General features: G+C 42.8%; 1 pseudogene; it reads right to left on the bottom strand.

Annotated features, from left to right (window-relative positions):
• Window positions 1–1,902: 1,902 nt before the first annotated feature.
• On the bottom strand, window positions 1,903–2,811 carry LOC109869736 (ceramide synthase pseudogene; annotated as a pseudogene).
• Between the last annotated feature and the right edge of the window lie 2,739 nt (window positions 2,812–5,550).

Below are 5,550 nucleotides of genomic sequence, written 5' to 3' on the forward strand. Positions count from 1 at the left end.
CAAATAAAATTAAATCAAATGTATTTATATAGCCCTTCTTACATCAGCTGATATATCAAAGTGCTGTACAGAAACCCAGCCTATAACCCAAAACAGCAAGCAATGCAGGTGTAGAAGCACTCAACAGCCTGATCAACTCTATGCGAAGGAGATGTGTCACACTGCATGAGGCAAATGGTAGTTACACCAGATACTTACTGGTTTTCTGATCCATATACTACATGCCTAAAAGTATGTGGACACCTGCTCGACGAACATCTCAATCCAAAATCATGGGCATTAAAATGGAGTTGATCCCCGTTTTGCTGCTGTAACAGCCTCCATTCTTCCACTAGATGTTGGAACATTGCTGGGGGACTTGCTTCCATTCAGTCACAAGAGCATTAGTGAGGTCGGCCACTGATTTTGGGCGATTAGGCCTGGCTCGCCCAATTCATCCCAAAGTTGTTTGATGGGGTTGAGGTCAGGGCTCTGTGCAGGCCAGTGAAGTTCTTCCATACCAATCTCGACAAACCATTTCTGTATAGACCTACCTTTGTGCATGGGTGTATTGTCATGCTGAAAGAGCAAAGGGCCTTCCCCAAACTGTTGCCAAAAAGTTAGAAGCACAAAATTGTCATTGTTTGCTGTAGTGTTACGATTTCCCTTCACTGGAATAAGAGGTTTAGCCCGAACCATGAAAAACAGCCCCAGACCATTCGGATAAACCAAACCCAGATTCATCCGTTGGACTGCCAGATGGTGAAGCGTGATTCATCACTCCAGAGAACGCGTTTACACTGGCGGTGAGCTTACACCATTCCAGCCGACGCTTGACATTGTGCAAGGTGATCTTAGGTTTGCGTGCGGCTGCTCGGCTATGGAAAAAACACATTTCATGAAGATTCCGACGAACAATTATTGTTCTGACATTGCTTCCGGAGGCAGATTGGAAGTGTTGCATCTGATGACAGACAATTTTTACAAGCTATGCGCTTCAGCACTCGGCAGTTACATTCTGTGAGCTTGTGTGGCCTACCACTTCGCGACTGAGCCGTTGTTGCACATAGACGTTTACATTTCACAATAACAGCACAAAAACAGAAATTGAACTGACTTGTTGGAAAGGTGGCATCCTATGACGGTGCCACATTGAAAGTCATTCAGCTCTTCAGTAAGGCCATTCTACTGCCAATATTTGTCTATGGAGATTGCATGGCTGTGTGCTCGATTTTATATACCTGTCAGCAACGGGTGTAACTGAATGTTGGTATGGGGTGTAGCTGAATGGTATGTTGCCATACCTTCTACCCCAAGCCATTAGACTGCTGAAGACAGCAAATCAAATGCCCCCCCCCCCCCCCCCTAACCTGTACCCCCGCACATTGACTCGGTCCCGGAATCATCAAATCAAATCAAATCAAATTTGTATATAGCCTCGTTATTGTTATGTAAATGTCTTGTGTTACTTTTTTAAAACTTTTGTTTATTTATTAAATATTTATTAACTCTATTTCTTGAGCTGCGTTGTTGGTTAAGCGCTCGTAAGTAAGCTTTTCACGGTGAGGTCTACACCTGTTGTATTCAGCGCATGTGACAAATAACATTTGATTTGAAGCGATGTCCACATACATTTGTATATAGTGTATCTGTGACAAAAAGATGCATGTCTGTATTCCCAGTCGTGAAATCCATAGATTAGGGCCTAATGAATTTATTTCAATTGACTCATTTCCTTATATGTACTGTAACTCAGTAAAATCTTAGAAATTGTTGCATGTTGTGTTTATATTTTTGTTCAGTGTAGTTGACTAAAATGGCCTAAAATGTTTTCATCATTTTGACAATAACTAGACTAAGTGATTATTCAAATTACAAAAATCATATTCAAGACTAGACTAAATCTAAAACAGAGTGCCAAAATTAACACTGCAGCATTGTAGCCCCATTCACTTTGTCCATTGGAGTGTGTTGCTGTTTGTAGTGGTTAAGGATCTTTCCCAGACAGACCAACGGTGTGCTGAGTTCAGCCCGTAACATGACGCCCTGAAAGTAATCCCCCTTGCCCTGTCGCCAGAACACAGAGATGGGGAAGCACACAGTGACCATGACTACGTGCTGGAGCACAATGAGGAACTTGCGTCGCAGGCCAGGGCCGCACCCAGGCGTTTGGCGCCGCTGTCTGCTTTGTGATCCTTGACCCGTTGCTTGTACCAGTAGCTCATGACAATAGCATAGATTTCATACACAAAGTAGGGCACGGCAAAGAGGATGTAGGTGCTGGTCAGCCAATACTGATCCTTGATGATGTCTTCACAGGAGGAGGCAGTGATGTAACCAGTTGAGGAGGCCATGATCGCCTGAACGGAGAACCCCAACCCGGTTGACACTGATCACATCCCCTTTGCTCCACCTTAGTGCAGGGATGTATTTGAGGCATTTCTTGGAGAGCATGAACAGGCCTGGGAAGAAGACAGACCCGGCAGCCAGGGTGGTCAGGTCGGGTCAGCGCCTATTGAAACTCATGTCCCGGAGAAAGCAATTAGCGAAGTCCCAGGAGTGCCTGCTTGGATGATGTATGTTATTTTTGTCTCTCTCTCTGTCTCTTCACTTCCAACAGTGACCTAGTATCTATGTGTTAACTATCTAAGTGTTAACAGAGTGGGCCATTGTCTGTCCTCTATAGTTTACGACAGCCCTCTTTTGGCCTGCCTCTGCTTCACCGCTGACTTTATGATAGGCGGGAGCAAATTGTTAGGTTCTGCACCAGAGTCCATCTCTGAAGTTGAAGAGACACAGATGCTACTCTCCTCAGTGGCCTGTATTTGCATGTTTGTGCTTGCTGACTGCTAGCACTGGCACCTGACTCCTTTGTGTCGGCTGTTTTCAATGTTTGCTGAGAACTTTTGGGGTTAGCATTTTATTCAGAGGCAATATTGGGAGGGCATGTTTTCCGTATACTGCTTGTTCCGTGCATACGACTGGAATTGGTTTGTTGAAAACGGCTGTTGTTTGTTTGCAGTCCTTCTTGGCACACCACATGGCCTAAAAACAAACAAAAAACACACGTGTATGGGGGATTCTACAGAAGTTTTGCAAATTGCAGGTTACACATTTATAAAAACAGTTAAGTCTTCAAATTTAGGAATTTTTTTTTACATCATTATATCTGTAATTCAGCCCAAGGCAATAACAAACATATTGTTAACTGAATATTGTACAATGTACAAGTACATAGTACAACTCAATGTTTATACACCTATTTCTATTGAGAGGTGGCTGTCCCAAACCCTCCAAAACGTCATGATTGAAAATAAAGCAATTCATGATTTTTGTGATTTTTAACACTATTATTTCAATAGAACATCTAGAGTTGTTATATTATTACATTGGAAGAAACTGATCTAATTAGTGATTTTATTTACTTTTAAACATCTTTCTCAAAAAAATGCTGTCCCACCTTTTGATGTCGATACCAAAACACACACATTAAAAGACTGTAGAATGAATGTGCCTTAAGCCACACCCCTACAAATATCACCAGGTGATGGGATTGCACCCCTCTCCAGCATGACCACATGGTGAGTAGTCTGCAAACATTTTGGAGAAAATGAGCGAGCAAGTTGGTAAAATAACCAATTTTATTTTTTAAGAAGCTTCAATACCAAAATCTAATGTGTCAAGAAATATGTAAAGTAAAGTTTTGGGACTAAAACTGGAATGTATATCTGTCCAAATGAAAGATAACCAGCCATATGTTAGCTATGGGGATTCTTTAGTCCAAAGAATCCCCATAGTCCAAAATAAGTCAAAATTGTCCAAACCGAAATGGTCATAACTGAAACAATTGACAGCATAGAGATATATAGAGGCCTATTAGGGCGTCTGTGACAGCACGGGCAACGCCAATGAGGCTATCTGTTACGGGTTTCTTCTATATCCTCCTCTGACGAAGAGGTAGAACAAGGATCGGACCAAAACGCAGCGTGTCGATTGAGATTCATGTTTAATTAAACAAAGAAACACGAACACTACACAAACACTACACAACACTACACAACACTACACAACACTACAAAACAAGAAATGAAACTGAAACAGCCTATCTAGTGCAACCTAACCGAAAGTACACATAGGACACTAAGGACAATCACCCACGACAAACTCAAAGAATATGGCTGCCTAAATATGGTTCCCAATCAGAGACAACGATAAACACCTGCCTCTAATTGAGAATCACTCCAGACAGCCATAGACTTTGCTAGATAACCCTACTAGCAACAATCCCAATACCACCACCAAAACCCCAAGACAAACACACCACAATTACAAAAACCCCATGCCACACCCTGGCCTGACCAAATACATAAAGATAAACACAAAATACTTTGACCAGGGCGTGACACTATCTTTATTTTAAAGTTGCACGCGCCATGCTCTACCAACTGGGCTACAGAGGACCTCCATGTGGGTAGTAGACATGTGCACATTGAGATGCATAGCCAGCAGGAGTCTCCAACCCTATAAGAGCCCAAACATTGACATCTATTTGGTCAAAACATAAATCAAATAAATGTATTTGTCGCATACACTGTTTACAGCAGGTACAAAGGTTCAGCTGAATGCTTATGTGCCATCTCCCTCAACAATGTAGTAGGGCCTCCTGAGTGGCATGGTGGTCTAAGGCAGCTGTCCTCAACAAGACCAGACGGAATATCGATTAGGCCTATAACTTTAGTATAGCCACTTTTTCATAACATTTTAGTTTGTGACATTCTTATGTCCAGTCTACTCCGTAATTTTGTTTATGTTACCGTCGTTGCGGAAAAGCCCGGTTCACAGGGATAGGGATGTTGAAAAAGCAACGGTTTCAGTGCTTTTGTGGCTAGCTATCTCAGGATATTCAGCCTTGATTTTAATCCAGAAGGTCGGCAGAGATGAAGTTCTCAAACATACTTTTAAGGTCACCGTCATTTGCAATCTCAAGGAGTCGATCTTCTTTCATTCACAAATGGCTCGTGGATCCATTCCTTCACACTTTGTGGGTCTTTGGCGGTTGGGAAGTAAAGCTCGAACTCTGTTGACAGCGAAGCTAGGTGAAAGCGCAGCAGCTGGGAGAACGACGGCCCAGTCTCAGCCTCTCCCAAAATCGCCGCTAATGTTTGGAACATGTCAAATATGCCCCTGTCCACTCGCCGTCCCCACAGTTCCAGTTTGGCTTTGAATGCAGCCACTTTATCTGCCAACTTAAAGACAGCTGTCATTCTCCCCTGAAGCGACAGAATGAGTTCGTTGAGCAGGTTGAATATGTCGCACAGGTAAGCGAGTTTTGCGACCCATTCCTTGTCATTGAAATGTGCTGCCAGCGGTGACTTTTTTTCATAACTCAAACACTCTGGCAAGCGATCTCCCCATAGATCGCCATCTGACTTCTGTGTATAAGAGAAGGTGTTTGTGCTCTGCATCCATTTCCTCACAAAGCTTCCCAAACAGACGCGAGTTATGGGTGTGTGCTTTGATGTGATTGATAACTTTGATAGCATCATTCAATACTACATTAAATTCAGGTGA

Source organism: Oncorhynchus kisutch, linkage group LG24 (genome assembly GCF_002021735.2).
Source record: "Oncorhynchus kisutch isolate 150728-3 linkage group LG24, Okis_V2, whole genome shotgun sequence".
Classification (NCBI taxonomy): domain Eukaryota; kingdom Metazoa; phylum Chordata; class Actinopteri; order Salmoniformes; family Salmonidae; genus Oncorhynchus; species Oncorhynchus kisutch.